Source organism: Helianthus annuus, chromosome 7 (assembly GCF_002127325.2).
Source record: "Helianthus annuus cultivar XRQ/B chromosome 7, HanXRQr2.0-SUNRISE, whole genome shotgun sequence".
Taxonomy (NCBI): domain Eukaryota; kingdom Viridiplantae; phylum Streptophyta; class Magnoliopsida; order Asterales; family Asteraceae; genus Helianthus; species Helianthus annuus.
In genome coordinates, this window is record NC_035439.2 from 70,184,228 (window position 1) to 70,206,124 (window position 21,897).

General features: G+C 37.9%; 2 long non-coding RNA genes across 2 annotated transcripts; both read left to right on the forward strand.

The window, feature by feature from the left end:
• The first annotated feature begins 2,283 nt into the window (after positions 1-2,283).
• LOC110942033 lies at positions 2,284-6,544 on the forward strand. The gene is made up of 3 exons (XR_002594592.2): positions 2,284-3,768; positions 5,257-5,341; positions 6,442-6,544. It is a non-coding gene; the product is annotated as an uncharacterized LOC110942033 (long non-coding RNA).
• Positions 6,545-15,885: 9,341 nt separating this feature from the next.
• Positions 15,886-16,745, forward strand: LOC110939442. Its single transcript, XR_002592260.2, has 3 exons — positions 15,886-16,136; positions 16,246-16,299; positions 16,477-16,745. It is a non-coding gene; the product is annotated as an uncharacterized LOC110939442 (long non-coding RNA).
• The last annotated feature ends 5,152 nt before the right edge of the window (positions 16,746-21,897 follow it).

Genomic DNA, 21,897 nt, shown 5'->3' on the forward strand with positions numbered 1-21,897 from the left:
AGGGGTTGATTTGGAAAAGATGGAAAGATGAAATATAAAATAAAAATAAAAACTCAAAAACACACACTGAGTGTGTGTGGGGGTGCGTACGATCGCACAGGAGAAGAGGCGGAAAGGGGCACAAACCCTAATTCAAGATAAACCTTCAAATTAAAAGGGGAAACTGGCTCTAATCGGATGCATGGACCTACATTCTTAATCATCTAGACTTTCTACACATGAGGTAAGTTGTAGAAGTTAATTTTATGATTTGGTATGAAGTGAGACTATGACCAAACAACGAAATTGTATGAAATTGTGAATGTAGAGGTGTTAAAATCACCATTTAGGTTATGTTTTATGAATAAGTTCAAGTAATTTGGTGATTCAAGGTGAAATCCATAATGGTGAGTGAAGGTGGCGACTTGGGTGTTCTACCCATGTCCAATCCTTGTTTGATGTACTTGTTCCTAGCTTGAATCTATGTTAGTTGATGTCAATTGATGATAATAATTACTAGGGTGCTTAGACTTGGTGAAACTCGTAGTGAAAACTACAAGTTTTAAAGGGTTAAGAACCATCTTGACATGTTAAAGAATCATGTGTTAAATGGTTGCACATTAAGTGTTTGGTAAAATGCCTACATGAAACTTGAATTGATTCAAGTTTCTATTAAAAAGTTAGTAAATTCGTCACTTTTGACAGCCTTAGATAGTCATCTTGTAAATGTCGTATCTCATTCGTTATTAGGAGTTAGACAACGAGCCTTATATCGTTGAAAAGGTCGTTTCGCATATTACATTTCATATTTGGTCATAAGAGGCTGGTTATGAGATTTAGTGGGTCAAAACAACATGAAAAGTTAGTAAATTCGTCACTTTTGACAGCCTTAGATAGTCATCTTGTAAATGCCGTATCTCATTCGTTATTATGAGTTAGACAACGAGCCTTACATCGTTGAAAAGGTCGTTTCGCATATTACATTTCATATTTGGTCATAAGAGGCTGGTTATGAGATTTAGTGGGTCAAAATGGCATGAAAAGTTAGTAAATTCGTCACTTTTGACAGCCTTAGATAGTCATCTTGTAAAGGCCGTATCTCACTCGTTGTTAGGAGTTAGACAACGAGCCTTATATCGTTGAAAAGGTTGTTTCGCATATTACATTTCATATTTGGTCGTAAGAGGCTGGTTATGAGATTTAGTGGGTCAAAACAGCATGAAAAATTCGTTTTGACAGCAAGCTGTTTACACATAATTTAGTTGCTGGCCTGATCTTTAAAAAATCGTATAAAATCATAGAAAAATCGTTTGGAGGTGTTCTTTTTATGCCTGGAAAGATATTTAAATGAAGCACAATTCTTATTTGAAAGTCGAAGTCAGATTATGTGATTAAAAAGGGGGAAAGTGACCCCGAACAGCTGCTGCGTGAAAAATGCAGCAATAAAAATAATGTGTTTTATGAACTTAAAAATATGATTTTCTAGTTACCAATTTACTAAACACTAAATATTGCTTCGGGTGAATGTTTACAGTTGTTAAGGTGTGTTTAAAGTGTTTCTATGTAATAGTTGGAAGATATACTTATCTATAAGTGGTGTGACTTCTAAGAGTCAAACTGACCCAAAACTAGTATCTTGATAAATGTGGTAATAAAATCCATAAGGTCTAATAATTATGATATTAGATAGCTAAACTAATCATCTTATGGATATGATGTAATAGCTCGACTCTTGACAAGCTATATGGGATCTTGGAGAAGAATGGGTTAAACGGATCAAGTACGCAAAGAAGCTCTAATGGACACAAAGTAAGTAAGCTTACATCTTTTGTAGAATATGAATTTGTTTTTATGAACTATAAATATGATAAAATCGAAATGTGATTTCCGACGCGATATGATACATGTCGGAATAGATATAAACGATAAAAACCATGGTTAATAGTAAAAAGGGGCAAATTGGTAATTTAGTCATGAATGACTAAGATTTAATGAGTTTTCGTTAAGGTTGCCTTATAGTGTAACTAATAAAAGAAATAGCGGGGTAAAATCCGAAATGGGTCGTATGCGTGAATTTGAAATTAAAATATCAACTTTTGTAAACATCAATATTTGGTCAGTCAGACCACACGGGCCAAATGGTAGTAATAATACCATTTGACAAATTCGACTAATGTTTGGTTAGCAAGTCACTTGTTCATAGGAACGAATAGCAATTTAGATAATTGCATCGCCATAAAGTTTCGGCTAATAAAGCAAGGTATAAAAACGGGTCTATGCGTTGACTCGAGCCAGGTACGCGACGAAACATTTTGTTGTTGTTAATTGTTAATACGTAAATCTTATATATTGATGATATATGAAAGTTCGAGATGTAAAAATGTTTGATTTGTCTGTAATAAGGATTTATGATAGACAAATTAGCGGGTTGAGCAATAATAGGTGCAAACCGGGTAAATGGGTGCACAATTCCATAAGTGCTAAGCCCGGGGTTACGGGTAAAGAAACATTAAACACACAAGCCGGTAGTCGAAGCGAGAATGCGAGTAGATTAAAGGATTTGGGAACGGGTTGTCAAATTGAGTATTAAGTCCCATGCATAGGAATGTGATTGAAATAGGATTTATTGCTTATTAGCGAACTAACCTCGTGTATGTGTTTATACAGTTTAAATCAGTTGAAGTAATAAGTTACTAAACATTGTCTTGAGTATGAAATGAGAATGCAGGTATTCTTTTAACGTCGTTATCAGGGTTAAAGAATTTGGAATGCACGAATGTACACGGAAAGCTTATTCGTGGGGATTAGTATGGGAAGAAGGAACGCGGACTGGCTATTGATTACGTAGGTCTAGTTTAGGAATGATGTCATTGTATCTAACCGATGTATATGTATGTGGTGAATGCAGGTGGCGTGGACTTAGCATCATTACGAAGAAAAGAAGGTTTGAAGATCGAGTCAAGAGCGAGGGTTGTACGGGAAGGATCGGTCGCATAATTTGACAAAAAAAATATAGGTCTTGAAGTATTAATATAATGGGACGTGGTAAATTCCTTTTTAATGAGTGTATGAATTGTTGTCTTGGAACCTTCCTGTAAGTATTATGTCTAGTAAAGAACGAAATTTTTGGGCTCTTATTTTTCGCTGTGTCGTATTTTAAGTTATTACACGTTAGTCTTACAGGGAATTGTTCTTATTACGAACGGGCCATGCCCGAATTTTGTTAAATAATAGTATGATAATAGTCATTTTCGGAATATGAAATTTGGGTGTTACAAGTTGGTATCAGAGCCCTGGTTTGAGGGAAATCAAGTAGAAGGAGGTGAATACTTGAACTCAAACCTGTGTGCTCTTGTGACAAGGAACCCATACAATCCAAGACTCGATCAAGGCCTAAAGTTAAAAGCGAATGGAAGTATGTATTAAATTATGTATTTGAAGGAAACTAATAGTATGTTATGTGAAGGGTAAGCGCAATTGCTTGGAAAGGATGATCTGTGAATGTGGTCTAGGACCGGCACCAAGGCATGTAATAAGACATATTGACCCAGGTACGTAAATTTAGCATATGGGTGCATGTAATGGTAAAATTTATCAAATGAAGGAAAAATTTTAATGAAATATAATAATAGGATGGAAACGAAGTTATGAAAATGTTACACGTGCCGAAACCTAATTCTTCGGGCATAAACCCTAATTCAAGATAAACCTTCAAATTGAAAGGGGAAACTGGCTCTAATCGGATGCATGGACCTAGATTCTTAATCATCTAGACTTTCTACACATGAGGTAAGCTGTAGAAGTTAATTTTATGATTTGGTATGAAGTGAGACGATGATCAAACTACGAAATTGTATGAAATTGTGAATGTAGAGGTGTTAAAATCACCATTTAGGTTATGTTTTATGAATAAGTTCAAGTAATTTGGTGATTCAAGGTGAAACCCATAATGGTGAGTGAAGGTGGCGACTTGGGTGTTCTACCCATGTCCAAATCCTTGTTTGATGTACTTGTTCCTAGCTTGAATCTATGTTAGTTGATGTCAATTGATGATAATAATTACTAGGGTGCTTAGACTTGGTGAAAGTCGTGGTGAAAACTACAAGTTTTAAAGGGTTAAGAACCATCTTGACATGTTAAAGAATCATGTGTTAAATGGTTGCACATTAAGTGTTTGGTAAAATGCCTACATGAAACTTGAATTGATTCAAGTTTGTGTTAAAAAGTTAGTAAATTCGTCACTTTTGACAACCTTAGATAGTCATCTTGTAAATGCCGTATCTCATTCGTTATTAGGAGTTAGACAACGAGCCTTATATCGTTGAAAAGGTCTTTCGCATATTACATTTCATATTTGGTCATAAGAGGCTGGTTATGAGATTTAGTGGGTCAAAACAACATGAAAAGTTAGTAAATTCGTCACTTTTGACAGCCTTAGATAGTCATCTTGTAAATGCCGTATCTCATTCGTTATTATGAGTTAGACAACGAGCCTTATATCGTTGAAAAGTTCGTTTCGCATATTACATTTCATATTTGGTCATAAGAGGCTGGTTATGAGATTTCGTCGGTCAAAACGGCATGAAAAGTTAGTAAATTCGTCACTTTTGACAGCCTTAGATAGTCATCTTGTATAGGCCGTATCTCATTCCTTGTTATGAGTTAGACAACGAGCCTTATATCATTGAAAAGGTTGTTTCGCATATTACATTTCATATTTGGTCATAAGAGGCTGGTTATGAGATTTAGTGGGTCAAAACAGCATGAAAAGTTAATAAATTCGTTTTGACAGCAAGCTGTTTACACATAATTTAGTTTCTGACCTGATCTTTCAAAAATCGTATAAAATCATAGAAAAATCGTATGGAGGTGTTCTTTATATGCCTGGAAAGATATTTAAATGAAGCACCATTCTTATTTGAAAGTCGAAGTCAGATTATGTGATTAAAAAGGGGGAAAGTGACCCCGAACAACTGTTACGTGAAAAATGCAGCAATAAAAATAATGTGTTTTATGAACTTAAAAATATGATTTTCTAGTTACCAATTTACTAAACACTAAATATTGCTTCGGGTGAATGTTTACAGTTGTTAAGGTGTGTTTAAAGTGTTTGTATGTAATAGTTGGAAGACATACTTATCTATAAGTGGTGTGACTTCTAAAAGTCAAACTGTCCCAAAACTAGTATCTTGATAAATGTGGTAATAAAATCCATAAGGTCTAATTATTATGATATTAGATGGCTAAACTAATCATCTTATGGATATGATATAATAGCTCGACTCTTGACAAGCTATATGGGATCTTGGAGAAGAATGGGTTAAACGGATCAAGTACGCAAAGAAGCTCTAATGGACACAAAGTAAGTAAGCTTACATCTTTTGTAGAATATGAATTTGTTTTTATGAACTATAAATATGATAAAATCGAAATGTGATTTCCGACGCGATATGATACATGTCGGAATAGATATAAACGATAAAAACCATGGTTAATAGTAAAAAGGGGCAAATTGGTAATTTAGTCATGAATGACTAAGATTTAATGAGTTTTCGTTAAGGTTACCTTATAGTGTAACTAATAAAAGAAATAGCGGGGTAAAATCCGAAATGGGTCGTATGCGTGAATTTGAAATTAAAATATCAAGTTTTTTAAACATCAATATTTGGTCAGTCAGACCACACGGGCCAAATGGTAGTAATAATACCATTTGACAAATTCGACTAATGTTTGGTTGGCAAGTCACTTGTTCATAGGAACGAATAGCAATTTGGATAATTGCATCGCCATAAAGTTTCGGCTAATAAAGCGAGGTATAAAAACGGGTCTATGCGTTGACTCGAGCCAGGTATGCGACGAAACATTTTGTTGTTGTTAATTGTTAATACGTAAATCTTATATATTGATGATATATGAAAGTTCGAGATGTAAAAATGTTTGATTTGTTTAAAATAAGGATTTATGATAGACAAATCAACGGGTTGAGCAATAATAGGTGCAAACCGGGTAAATGGGTGCACAATTCCATAAGTGCTAAGCCCGGGGTTACGGGTAAAGAAACATTAAACACACAAGCCGGTAGTCGAAGCGAGAATGCGAGTAGATTAAAGGCTTTGGGAACGGGTTGTCAAATTGAGTATTATGTCCCATGCATAGGAATGTGATTGAAATAGGATTTATTGCTTATTAGCGAACTAACCTCATGTATGTGTTTATACAGTTTAAATCAGTTGAAGTAATAAGTTACTAAACCATTGTCTTGAGTATGAAATAAGAATGCAGGTATTCTTTTAACGTCGTTATCAGGGTTAAAGAATTTGGAATGCACGAATGTACACGGAAAGCTTATTCGTGGGGATTAGTATGGGAAGAAGGAACGCGGACTGGCTATTGATTACGTAGGTCTAGTTTAGGAATGATGTCATTGTATCTAACCGATGTATATGTATGTGGTGAATGCAGGTGGCGTGGACTTAGCATCATTACGAAGAAAAGAAGGTTTGAAGATCGAGTCAAGAGCGAGGGTTGTACGGGAAGGATCAGTCACATAATTTGACAAAAAAAATATAGGTCTTGAAGTATTAATATAACGGGACGTGGTAAATTCCTATTTAATGAGTGTATGAATTTTTGTCTTGGAACCTTCCTGTAAGTATTATGTCTAGTAAAGAACGAAATTTTTGGGCTCTTATTTTCCGCTGTGTCGTATTTTAAGTTATTACACGTTAGTCTTACACGGAATTGTTCTTATTACGAACGGGTCATGCCCGAATTTTGTTAAATAATAGTATGATAATAGTCATTTTCGGAATATGAAATTTGGGTGTTACAGCTATGAGCGGGTGTGACAACCGTGAGTTAGGAAAATACCAGAGTTTAGAAACACCGGATTTTTATTTATTAAACAGATGGGAATAAACCCATGTTTTACAAAGGTAGCTTTAATATGGGATAAACCCGAATATATGAAACAACATTTAATTTAATTTAATTTAATTTAATTTAGTTTAATTTAATTTAATTGATAAAATAAGCCACTTTTTCAAGCCTTTCGGTGCCGTATCATCAGTCTTATTCCAATCTACTGTAATCACATGAAACGCGTTTTAAAAACATTTGGTCAGCAGGAAATACTGGTGAGTTCATTCATTTTTTGGAACAAAAACATATTTGTTATAATTCATAGCATTTAGAGTTTTTATATTTGCCCTTATCTTATAATTAGCTGGTTCAGTTGTCACTCGACTCGGATCTATGACTGTAGACATATCACTAATTAGGCTCGCCCACCTAAAGTGATAAATCATTAGTAGTAATGTGCACATACCCCCACTTACTGCCAGTAATAAAAGATTAGCAAAGACTTAATCACTGCAAAGTATAACTGGAAAACATATAGGGTTTTGCAAACAATTTGGTAAAAAGAGAATGACTCACCTTGTTAGCATATAGTCTTAACTAACAAGCATCTTGATTCTAAGTCTTCTGATGATTATACATCTTGTTTGATAGTAGGTTTATGGACCGGAGTTTTGTTTAACAGGGTGGAATACGTATTAGTGTAAAACCACATCAAACCTAACGTTGGTCAAGAGATCAGAACCTTAACGAAATTCACAAAGTATAGTCTTGTTTAGACAGCACTTTGGCATTCGTCCGTTAGTTTCCGAATCGATCGAACAGAATATCATATTGGTGATTATTGGTTAGAACACCAACGTATAGAGAGAAGAATAGAAGGAATGAGCAAAGAAAAATGAATTCTAAGCTTCCTATTTATAGGTAAGAAGTATGAAATGTCTAGGAAGTTTCCTAAATACTTTCTAAGAAGTTACCTATACATTTTCTAGGAAGCTTCCTACTTACATGTATATCTTCTTACACCTTCCTTGCACCTTCCTTTCATGTATATCTATTTTTATGTATATCTATTTAGGTGTTTAATTAACTTTACTTAGCTGATTAATTAATCTTACTTAGCTTAATTAATCTTGTTTAACTGATTAATTAATCTTACTTAGCTTAATTAATCTTGCTTAACTGATTAATTAATTAACTAACTTAACTGATTAACTTATTAGTCATTTGTCTGATTGATCTACCTTAACTGTTTAAATACATAATTTACTTAGCCGGTTAATTAACTTAATTAGCTGATTAATTAACTTACTCAGCATGCTTAACTGCTAAGTTTCCTTTCCTATTAATGTTTCCTTAGCTTATTAAGTTTTCTTAACCGCTAAATTATCTTAACTGCTAAGCTTTCATAAGAATTAAGTTTACTTAATCATTAAGTTTTCTTAATCATTAAGTTTCTTTAACCACTAAGTTTACTTAATTACTAAGTATTCTAGTTTAACAGCTTCCCGGTTATGAGTTCTAATTTCTAGATAGAACGGAACTCGTATTAGTGTATTAACTCAATTCAACTTTAACGATAATCACGAGATCGCAACCCTCACAACGAATGACAAAGTATAGCCAGATATTGGCAGCACTTAAACATCCATTGGATCACTTTCAATCAATCAGATATAGTACCGTGTCCGTGATTAGAGTTATTACCCTGATAGCGAGTAGAGTTTCGGGGTTTAGGGGTTTTAGTGCAAAGAAAATGTAGAACGAGAGAGATAGCTCGTCAAAATTGATCGAACTGGTGCAAAAAGTTCATTCCCACACCGCTGCTTATATACCCACAAATGGGTCTCCCCCACGTGTCGCGCACGGGTCGGCCTCCCCTGGCGCGTGTCGCGGGGATGGTCGACCTGGCTTTGGTCGCCACGTGTCACACGTAGGCCAGACACGTGTCGCAGTGTCGTGACGCGTGTCCTTGGCCGCCCTTCTCATCCAGTCGTGCGCTTTTCTCGATTTTGTGCTGGTGTTTATCGCGTATTTTTGGGTCTTGATCCTAAATTGTTCGGTTTATAATTACAAGTCTACTAAAGGTACTTTTGTGTGGTTTAGTTCATTAACCGTCAAGTTTTCAAGTTTCGTCGCGCACACTTCAGATTTTATTTATAGATCTTTTCTGAGGTTTGTTACAGTGAAACCCGCATCTTAATGACTAGTTTCAATCCTTAAAATGGTTTTCAAAAGCTCTCACCAAGGTCTCAATGATACCGACAACTCGAGCCGCGTTGTAACTAGAAGGACGTAAGCTGTAGCCGCATCCCGGCAAGAGCATAGTCCATCAGGCCAACGCGTGTGTTCGAACTTGTTAATGATAGTTGAATCACCTTGGGTAGTCGATGTCTAACACCCCAGACACTCCACCTACTTTTGAACCCCCAATCGCCAATTTCTACGTGTTAACATATTTTACATGTTTATGATTTTACGCTTTATCTATTTTACCACTTTACCGCTTATTCGATTTGTCACTTTTCGCTCCCCGCTTATTATGCACAACTCGCACAGCCATCGCAATCTAAAACAAAAGCTGAATGTACGCAACAAAACTAAGGTCTGATAACTCGCCCTCTCTCTCTCTTCATCGCGTCCTCGCTCACTTTATACAAGCATATATGTGCGTCAGTATCTATATTTATTATATACGACTATATGTGTTATACGTGAGAACTTAGGAATCTCGTGTCTCCTATGTGGCTCCTATGTGAATACGTATTACTATGATACCTGCAACAAACTTTAAACACACTCAATCACATCGCGTACTCAAATCATTATGATCGAATCTCACTCCAAATCTCTTTTCGTTTAGATGTCTTCGAACGACTTCACCTCGAGACGTACAGCCAAGAGAAGAGCCAGACAAAGTGCCGATAAGATGATCGCCTCACTCGTGGCCAAGGAAGTGGCCAGGGTCATTCCTCAAATTGTTGCACAGGTTCAATCTCTCGGCAACTCTCGAACTTCAGAAGACTCTAAGACTAACGTATCGCAGACTACCTTCTTTTACAAGCACTTCAAAGCCTGTGACCCAATGGTCTTCACAGGTAAAGGAGGTGTATCTCAGCTACTCCAGTGGTTTGATGCCATCGAGGTGACCCTTCGTCAGAGTGGGTGCCCCGAGCATTTCCGTACCAATGCGCAACAGGAGTATTTCAATCAAGAGCCCTCGACTGGTGGACAGCCGAGTGTAACAAGCGTGGGAACGATGCAGCCTACGCTCTCTCCTGGAATGAGTTGAAGGAGCTCATGAAGGAAGAGTACTGCCCTCCCCACGAGGTCCAGAAGCTAGAGAACGAATTTTGGGAAATCAAGCAAATCGACGGTGACAACACATGCCTCACAGCAAGGTTCAAACAGCTTAGCATTATCTACCCAAGCCAAGTTGACACTCCCGAAAAGGCTATCAAGAAGTACATCCGTGCTTTGCCTGAGTGTGTGGGTGATATCGTCGAAGCTGCAAAACCTGCTACCATCGAAGAAACCTATCGCAACCAGAGCCTCTCCAAGCAGTTCTAGTTCAATCGAGGCGCGCCTACACTAGAACTCTTCCCCTGTGTCACAAATGTACCTACCACCACCAGCCAGAAGCTGACTGTCGCTATTGCGCAAATTGCAACTGTCTTGGTCACCATACCCATCATTGCCACACAGGGCCACGAACTTAAAGCACGCTAGCACATCCCGCACCGCCAACGCAACCCATGGCTTTAGCAGCAACCGCAACCCGAGCAGGAGTCTACAACACCGAACACCAAACAGGCGTAGAATAACGTTGTAATGATGCTATACTTGATGAAAACTCTTGTGTACTTATTCTATTACTCGATGCAACGCTGACTCTTTCTCTCTCTCTCTCCCCCCTAGTCCTTGCACTTAATCTAAGTTCGCACGACACTAATACTATATACTATATCACGATATAATGCGTTTTACCCTTACTATGCGTCCTTGAAATGGGTTACGATAAACGTGCAAGGAACAACTTAATCACGGGTGCATACAAGATTATTTTGGTCGGTGCACGGAGATCGTAGTAAGTTCCAATGATGCCATAACGTTCAAGGCATGGTGAAGCGTGGTGGATACGCCACTGGTACTTCCTATATATAAGCGTCTTAACCATGTCGACAGAGTGTGACATCTATTAACGGGACAGAGGTGTGTGGTTGAAGCATGGTTGATACGCCGCTGGTACTTCCTATATATAAGTGCTTCGCCATGTTAACCAAATTCTTGTGAAGAAAATGCCATACGGAGTTGAACGTTATTAGACCTCTGATACTACTGAGACTAATTTCAACATGCTAAACTCATCCACAAGGTGTAATATCTCATCGCAACTCAAATGCGTCACCGATAGACTTTTCGTAAGTCTACCCGCACGCAATCGCACCTTCGCTGGAAATCTAACTCGCATTCGAAATCGCTTAAACGCTTATCGCATGTGTCAATATCAACGCTTCAATAGTCTCCTCGCTTACCGCTTATCGCTTATCGCATTTCACTGTTCGTTACTCGCCTGTCGCACGTCACTTATCGCTTTTGACGCTTATCGCCTACCGCCTGTCGCTATTCGCGTATCGCTTATCACATTTCGTCGTTCGCTTATCGCTTATTGTGTGTCGTTGTTTGCTTATCACCTACTGATTTTCGCTTTTCTCTTGCCATATAACGCTCACCGCCTATCTTGTCTCACGTATTGCACAACGCTTACCGCTCACCGACTACCTCGATGCTTTAATCGCTGACTCATTCGCGCACACTCGTGCCGCTACAACTAAGTTCGCAAAGGATTTCATCGCCTAGTTTACTCGCTCTTCTTTCCAAACTTGGTCCAACCACAATTCGCTTGGACCGAGGGCGCGAAATCTATCCATACCATATCAACACACATGACATTGCTTCACGGGATAGAGGCAATATAGCTAAACATGGTGGATAAGCCGCTGGTACTTCCTATATATAAGTATTTTAGCCATATTGACAAACTTTCGTGGAGAGGTGCCATGTGGGGCTCGACGATAATTAAAACTCTTGAACCATTTAAAACTTTTGTGAAAACAAATTTTTTTAATATAAAATGGAAAATTTCTAAAAATTTTAATTAAAACCTTTTTAACAAACAAACTCTCTTGTAACGTTAGTTAATGATCTATTCAAGTTAACACCACGTCATAAGAAACTTTTCGAAAATCAAGTTTTCCATAAAGATCTTCCGATAAATCGACAAAACCTTTTCGGCAACGCTAGCATGAACATCAACTCAAGTTCAACGCCACGCCGTACGAAAATTTTCCTAAACCAAAACTTTTTCTTTAAAAATCTCATTGCCATTAAACTTTTCGAGAACTTAAAACGCTTTTTGAATCGCTAAATACCATCCCTTAGACAAACGAATCGCCTTACTCATCGCTTTTCCTTATATTGCTTAGACGCACTCGTTAGTCAATCCCCGATCGACCACTCGTTTGCTCTCCACTTATTCTAACGCCTTCGTCACTCGTTTCTTTTCGCTCATCGCCGCTCACCTGTTCGCTCTCCGCTTATCTCGCTCGCTTTATCGCTACTCTCACTCGCATCAATTTTCGCAACCCTCCTTGTGGATTAATTTCGGGATGAAATTTCTTAAAGCAGGGGAGACTGTAACAACCAGCACCTTCGTGCTTGTTACACTTGTTACACTCGTTATGCCTAGCACCAGAGATTCGGATCATTATGTAACCATATCGCTTACAACACTATTTCGCATATACTCGCATACTTTCAACATGCTATATTGCACATCACAACGCATGCACTAACGCTAACGATGACATCGCGTGAATAGTTAAGTCGATCCCATCGATCGTCGTGATGCAACGCAATCACGCTAACGACGACATCACGTGAGTACTTGAGTGATTCCCATCAATCATCGTAAAGCGTCGTAAACGCTAACGCAGACTCAAATGCAATTACTTATGCTATGACCTGTTATATATAATAATAATAATAATAATAATAATAATAATAATAATAATAATAATAATAATAATGAAGTTGTGGAAACTATCTAAACGCGCACTCGCAGGCACGCGCAACTCCATCTATCGCACTTAACTCGACACTACAATTATCGCTAAAACGCTTAATGTGTCCACAATGATTAACGCAACCAAACACGACGAACGAAACTAAAGTCGGAAAACGAACTCGCACAAACTGCCCGATCGAATGACCCTTCAATCGAATGGCCATCCGTCCGGATAACCATCCGATCGGATGGCCATCCGATCGAACGGCCGTCCCACCCGCTTAAACCACATCGCCTTTCTCCCTCTCACCTATAAATACCTCACTTGTCATATCAACTGTTGGTTGATGTGACAGCCTCATCCGACCAGCACGCTCCCAAGCACTTTTCTCTCGATTCTTCGCGATTTCGCTAACTCTGACGTGCTCTCAATCAATCCAATCAAGTTGTGTTTACTTGTTAAACACCTATAGTGAGTATACTTGACCCCTTTTTAACGTTTTATACACACTTTGGGGTGTAACATACGTTCATAACTAAAACGCACTTATCAAAACTATTACCACATGCGAATTACGGTCATATATATTTACACGTGATGCTTGATACATATGTGCTAGGACTTTTACTCGCAACGTCCCACCTTAGCTAACATCGAGTGACTTAGTTGGTAGTATTTTTTTGTAGTGTATATGTTGTGTATCTCGTTTATGTATGTGGAAATTTGCAGCACTTTTATCTACTTATTTTACCATGTCAAACCTGTATACTCGCCAATACTTTTTGTATTGACGTCGCTTTAACGTATGTTGCAGGAAAATTGCAGGCTATCTCGAAATCAAGCTAGGAAGTCTAGAAACTCACAATAAATCTAGGTTGTCGGATTTGTATTGTTTGAAAGAACATGAAAATTTGTATGACTGTTTATTGATGTATTTCTTATTAGTATGGGATAATGAACGCTTTAAATATCGTCACTAAATAGTTGTTATGGATTCTCTTGAGCAATCTGATTCGCCTAGTGTGTAACATCCGTCAAAATGAGTTTCCAAAATCCGACCCGTTTTGAAATTAGGATCCTAACCTTTGAAACCTCATAAATTTTTTTCGCTAAATAAACAAACGTTAAAGGATTTATTCTAATCCAATTATCAATCTAGTTTTTATTTATTTATTTAAATTAATTAAATCAATTAATATTGCAATATAATTTTTTTTTATTAAACTAGTGAGTCTTGTTAAGTTTTAAGGTTAGTTTGAAGTAATATAAGTTAACCTGGTTAACCAAGTTAATTAACCTAGTTAATTTGATGAGTTAAAATGAGAGTCTAAGCTAAACCAATTAACCAAGCCAGCGTTAGTCAGGTTAGCATAGTTAAGGGACCAAAAGTGGTATTCTTTTTTTATTTTATTTTTATAATGAAAGGATGAAAATTTAGGGACTGTTTCTGCAAAATCCATGAAACTTTAAAGTTCAATCTCATTCCTTCTTGCCGCCAAATTCGTCAACGATGTACAGCTCCTTTCTTTCCATTTCTGTTTGACCGCTGAGTGATCGGGATTTCGAGATGATTTTCCGCGTTTCCATACTTGCAAACAATCAAGAACCTAGCCCTATGTCGAATGAGATACATCAACCGACACTTTTGTTTAATTCGGAAACTCCGTAACTTACCGAAACGGGCATTCGAAATGTGTATATAAATAGCCTTCATCCTCTCGAACACCCTCATAGCCACCCTCGACACACCCTTCACAACCTGTTTTGAACACCCTCACACAATCATCACACACTTCGACATCTTTCGCACAACCTTGCCGTAGAAGCTAGTCGTCGCTGGAGTATCGAAGGACATCGCCGGAGATTGGAGCTCCGCCGGAAACGTCCGAAGTCCCGTCTGAACCGCGCCAGAACCTTTTGTTTCGGTTTCAGCCGTTCCGTTTCGCTTCGTTTCCAAGTTCGCCGGAGTTTGCATCAGAAACAACCTCATGACTCGCTACCCTCTTCTGTTTCGCCGCAGTCATCAGAACTCGTATCGTCATTTGAGTTCACCGGGAACAGTCACCGTGCCGCCCGAAGGTCAGGACGTTGTAATAACGGAACTCGCCTTGCTTCGGTATACTTTTTCTCTTTTTTTTCCGACTAATCCCACCAGAACTCTTAACCTTTTGCCAATAAACATGGCTTATTACAATTAAGTTTTAATAGCACTATAACACTGACGTCGAACTTTCTTTATAAATGTGGAAGATGATTGTTTTGTTGGTTCAAGTCAAGTAAAAGGGTCTAAGTTCTTCAACTTATTCAAATATTTTCGAGAAAAATGCCCGGATAGTCCCTGTGGTTTCGTATTTTTTCACCTATAGTCCCTAACTTTCTAAAACTACCTGAATAGTCCCCAACTTTTCATTTTTTGTTCTCGGATAGTCCCTGGGTCTAACTTCAGTTTGTTTTCTCTGTTAAGTGGGTGTGAAATGACAAAAATACCCTTTCCTTTAAAAGGCCAAACCACAGGGACTATCCGGGCATCTTCTACATTTTTAGAGAAAAACCCTACCACCACACTTTCCGGCGAACTTTTCCGGCGAAATTAATTTCCGGCGACTTTAAATCTTGAACGCGAGTTATTCCGGCACCGCCACCTTTCCGGATCGTTACGGACCTATCATTTGGTATCAGAGCCTCGGTGTCTCGTTTCAGTTTTATGTTTGGTCGGATCTTTATCGGAAAACCCGCCGGAGACGTGTTTTGGAACTGTTTCAGATTCGGCTTGGAATCTGTGAGTATCCAAGTGTGGTTTTTATTGTTATTGATCAGTTCACGTTGGATGTATGCTTTCCAGTCGTTTTCTTTGCCGGAGATAATGTTGTTTACTGATTGGTTCAGTTTGAGTTTCTTGCCAGTTTTTTTTATTCCCTTTTTTTTATTCCCTTTGAGGTCGTTGTTCTCCTTTCATTCTACCACTGGTTCACTTATTTAAACCACTATTACTCCAAACAATTGGTTCAGAAATTGTTCAATTTCAATTAAAACTACGAGGAGGAGGATTAAGTTGATCAACATTCGATTACAACCTTGCAATTGCACCACCGCACTATCATCATCCACACCCAATTGGGTAAAAGGAAATGAGGTTTTTGAAAGGATTTTTGTAGTTGTCAATTTCTATCGATTTGTTTCCATCCAACACCCAGAGAAGCTGAGGTCGACAAACACCTTCACTTTCTACAGGTCCTTTTCATCAAATTAAATTGCAATTTAATTACTGAATAGTTCTTCTAGGGTACTTCATCATATAGTCATCATCTAATGATTTTGATTTACTTTCCTTGGCCTCCAGGGTCGTGACATACACGGTCGGATATACATAAATGAACAAGGAATCAATGCTCAGGTGATCATTCTTGCATCCATGTTTACTCATCTGTGTTTACTGTCATCTGTTTGTTTTCATGTTTCATTGTACATGGAATATCGATGAACCGGAAGATAAAGACTCATAACTTGATTTTGACGAGTTGCAAACATAAAACTGACTTTTTGATGGTTGTTGACTTGTAAATTTGTGCAGTACAGCGGGCCATCAGAAGACGCTCTTGCATATGCTAGTTTGATTTAAAAGAACCATCATGCTGAAGATCTACAAATGTTTGAAATCGAAGTCTGACAAATGTTAGTTTCCAACCATCATGCGGAAAGGTGGCGGTGCCGGAATGACTCGCGTTCAAGATTTAAAGTAGCCGGAAATTAATTTTGCCGGAAAAGTTCGCCGGAAAGTGTGGTGGTGGGGTTTTTCTCTAAAAATGTAGAAGATGCCCGGATAGTCCCTGTGGTTTGGCCTTTTAAAGGAAAGGGTATTTTTGTCATTTCACACCCACTTAACAGAGAAAACAAACTGAAGTTAGACCCAAGGACTATCCGGGAACAAAAAATGAAAAGTTGGGGACTATTCAGGTAGTTTTAGAAAGTTGAGGACTATAGGTGAAAAAATGCGAAACCACAGGGACTATCCGGGCATTTTTCTCAATATTTTCTTTTGTTAATTTTGTTCACATACTATTTTTAAGTAAACAGCTTTCTTTTTATTTACTCCTATTTATTTTCTTAAATTCTTTGATAACATCAATAATTAACATACTATTTTTAAGTCTTTTATAATATTCAAGACTAATTTTAGAATTCATAACTCATCAGGTGACCTCGTTTCCTATTTTTTATTATTATTATTATTATTATTATTATTATTATTATTATTATTATTATTATTATTATTATTATTATTATTATTATCATTATTATTATTATTATTATTATTTATTTCTTTACAACCCTTAATTTTAGGTTAACAGTTTATGTTTTTTCAGCATTAAAATCTTTAAGAACCATATTAACATTTCGATCATTGTTTATCTTTATCAAGAATTAACAAATTTATTTAATTCTTTTCTTTTACAATTAAAAACTTTGAAACTTAATAAAGGCGACAAATTAATAAAATTCTTTTTATAACAACAAATGTTATAAGGAGATAAAATATAACGTGCGAATTATAAAATGTTAACCATAAAACTTAGGAACTTTATTTAATCTACAATTTTTAACGGGTTCGTTACGTGTTATTCTAAACATCTAGGATAACCGCTCTCATTCGTTCGTTCGGATTCTCCATTCTTACTCATGCATTGTTACAAGAAAGCGCAACGCAATCAATGTGAGTATACATGACCCATTTTCGTTTTACACTTTTGGGTGCAATATGTATTACATATCAAGCATCACAACACATTAAACATTTTATGCACACTCTATCCTTACTCTATGTGATACATTTTAATCATGTTAGACATGTTATGCTATTGTAAACACCTAATGACTATGTGTTCATTAACTTCGTACAAGTCTCCCCTAACAATGGTAGCGCTATAGGTTGAGAAACGCCCCTCCTGTTCTATGAGCAGGTATTGTTAGGTTAAACTATGTCAACATACTCAAACTCGTTTGGGTACACTTTAATTGCGTTAAACTTTGGTTTGGGCACATAGAGTAACATCGTTTCGAGTATATACTGTTAACATGATATTGTATTTCACATTTGGATATGAGCAACATTTTAAACACGTATATGCTATGTATGAAAACTTGTATACTCGCCCACTTAGCATTTCGATTATTGTTAAATGTTATGTTTATTTATTTATTTGGAACTATGTATCCCACTATGAGATTTAATGAAATAAATTTAATCCATATTGTCACAATTAGTGTTATGTTGTTTTGAGCAATTTGTACGTCTCATCCCGATGTTTCCGCCATCGGTTGGGGTGTGACATAGTGCCACGCCCCGATGATTCCGCCACCGGTTGGGGTGTGACAATAAGTGATGAATTCACACGAATATCTCAAACTGGCCAAATAAAGTATAAATACTTGATAGTCCAAGTAAGCACAAACCGAATAATGGGAGCGCAAAATATTAATGAACCTATGTGATAGGTCGAAAAAGAGTATAGAAAGGAAAACGCAAACCAGTGAAACAGGAGTGTTAAAAAACATAAGGATAAAGAACCCGGGTAACAGGTTGAAAGGAAATAGAGGCGTAAACTGAATAACGGTAAGAGTGAGACAAACCGACGTGTTAATGACGTGAGAAGTCATAGAGTCGGAAAGATAATCCGAAAGAAAACGAATGTAGCCTTAGACTACGGTCAAGGTCAAATTAATTTCAAAAGAGAAAATAAAATTTTCTAAACATAAAAGGGGGTGCCTTGACGCCATATATATAAATATATGTAATTGAATAAAGACACGAGTAAAAGATGATCTACGGGATCACCATAACCTTCGGGTTGTAAACAATGTAAAGGTTTACGGGACCAAAATGACCCTTGGGTCACAAATAGAAAGAAACGAACTGTTGGGGTCTCACCTTAAAAAGGTGAAAACCTAAAGAAAAAGCTTACGAGGCTAAGTGAAAGAACCTACGGGTTGTTTGGGTTAAACGTGGGAACTAGTTATAATTCCCCACATTAAATAATAATGGAAAGGAATAAATCCTCGGATGTAAAATTCCTTGATACAAGTAAATGACATAAGACAAGGAGAAAACGTACTGAAAACAACATTTTAACAAAACGTAAGTAGTATGAGATCAAGAATTCACATAAGGCCGGGGATGGCAATGTGGTACACACGGATGACGGGGTATGAAGTAATGGTGACTAAACAGTCTAGCCGGTAAAACCATTCAAGGTTAAGGTAATACTATGACCTATGTAACGCGCTTGTCAATATAGGATTAACATGAAATGAACATGACAGACTCAGTGATCGGGTGATCAAATGACAACTCAGTCAAGTAGGCGACAAGGATAAGATATACATGATAGAAGTTACGGTCCATGAGGACTTAGACATAAAAGACGCACATGTCAATACGAATGAAAACTTTATACCAAAAAGAATAAATGCCTTGAAAATGAAACTAAGTTCGTTTGGTCTTACCAATGAACTACGTAAAGAAGGTTTCGGGGGCGAAACCTCTTTAAGGGGGTAGACTTGTAACACCCCGAAAATGGGTTTCGGTAATCAAACTACGTTAATAATAATGAACGAGTAAAATACCGTTAGTGGTAAAAACTAATCCCGGATCCACCGGATCCTTGCCACCGTTTCCACCAGCCTCAATGGTCAGCATCTCCTCAGCATCCTCGTCGTCCCCAAGCTCTTGCAGCCTCTGCTTCCAAGCAGCCACATCCCACTCAGCTCTGTCGAAGGAAGGATCAGCAGCTTCCTTGGCATCTGAAGCCTGATCTTCAACGTTACAATGGCAGCAGAGTTCTTGGCTTCGTCAATGATCTCCGATCGCTCCTTGTTAGCAGTGATATCAGCAAGAAGGATCTGCTTTTGCAACGTCTTATTTTCCTTCTCCAGGTGCGCAATCCTGTTGTCTTTGGTAGCCCCAATGGTTTGGAGGTCAAGGATACGCTCTTCAGCATCGGCCAAGTGTTGGCCTTGGAGGATCTGGATCTCAGCAAATTTCTGCAAACAAAGAATCATCATTCAGGATCATTTATCCTTGGATAGGATACAAGTTTCAGGATATATGATCCTTACCTCAGAGATTGCTTCGTGGAGTTGCTGTTCGATCAGAGGGAGACCTTCAGAGGACTCGGAGGGCTACTTCCTTTTGTTCCCACCTTTGGCACGGGTGCTCATGCCTTTGCTCTCCGGGATGCTTTGGCTTACAGCCAGCTCCTTCTTGATGGATCGGGGGAGACAATATCCTGGATGTCGCTAACACCAAACTTGGAGGCAGACTTCGATGACTTTGCAGCGCCTACACACATAAAAAAAGATAAGTATTCATTATTTATTTTTCAATTAGATATTTATAGAAACGGATACTTACTTGACATGGTGTAGGAGGTGGAAGAAACTTCTTGTGAATCCTTTATCCTTGGCTGAAATGTTCTGATAGCTGTATCGAGATTCCAGAAGGCACTGAGTCTTTCAGCTGTGACAGGTGAATCTTGTATACTTGACAAGGAGATAGCTGCCGGTGTGTGTAAGATGTGTTATGTTTTTGTTGATAATTTAAGCCCATTTTACACATTAGTCAAGTTTTAAATTTATAAAACACGATATTCTACTAACACTAAACACACACATGGGCAAGTGCACCCATCGTGAGCGTAGTATAGCATTGGTATGATACCGAGGTCGTCCAAGGACACAAGAGCTTTTAGTATCGGTTTATCCTCAACGTCTAATCAAACTAAAATTTTTAGAAAAGGTTTTTAAACATGAAAAATAAAAACTAAAATGCTGAAAATAAAAATAAAATAAAAACAGACAGACAAGATGAATCACTTGGATCCGACTCGCCTTTAATGTAACCTTTGATGATTTCCGCACTTTTGTACTTTTTAAGAGATTATCTTACTTATAGTAGTAGGCCCCTCTTTTGAAGGTGACGTTACCCTCAACCCAGTGGTTTGAGTCAGCAAGGATACAATCCCAAAGGGTCCGAATATTGAAAGATAATTAATTAAGTTATTAATGCGTAAAGTGGTAGGCCCCTCTTTTGAAGGTAACATTACCCTCGGCTAAGTGGTTTGAGTCAGCAGGGATACAATCCCAAGTAGCCAGTTTAATGTATTAATAGTAGTTTACATATGAGGGGATCAAACCATTCGTACCCCCGCCATCCAATACCAGTGGGTATTGAAGGAGGTCTTAGTAAGCTTGACCTAGGTCCTTGCAGGATCTATACACTGAACAAGGCATGAACCTTACTAAACCATTCCTTTAACCCCCGACCAGGTAGCCAACATATCTCTATATAGACCGTAGAGATATGAATGGTGAAAATCTTTTACTTTATATAGACAGTAAAGTAATGGCAAGACACTACGGACAAATGATAAAGAAGTTCCACCTTCAACATAAGAAACTAGTTATTAAAGTTATTAATACAAAACCAAATAAAAAGTGCGAAAGATTAAAAATCAAAAGTATTACATTAAATTATTGTCTTCACCAAGTGATGTAAGAGACTTAGCCAAACATGGCCTTTGATTGACAAGAACTCTTACGATCAATCTTGGATCCCGAGACTACTACACACACTCTAAGGTGGATGATGGATGATGGTGGTGGATGTGGGTGTTGTAGTAGTGGTGGAGTGGTGGCAAAGTGGGAGAGAGGTGGTTTGCCAAGGGATGCCTTTGAAGTGAGCCAAGCACCCCTATTTATAGCCTGAATAGAAGCCCGGCCACGACCCCGTGTACGCTGGACACGCCCCCGTGGCCATCCTCTTTCTCTTCCTTCATTAATTGCGCTTGTCTGCATTAGGCTCCACACGGCCCCGTGTTCGCCGGGCACGGCCCCGTGTGCTGAAACATATCTGTACTATCAAGATTTGCAAGATTCTGCGAATCTTAGCGTTGACCATGCCCTGTGCTGAGCTGGGCACGCCCCCGTGGTGGGAATA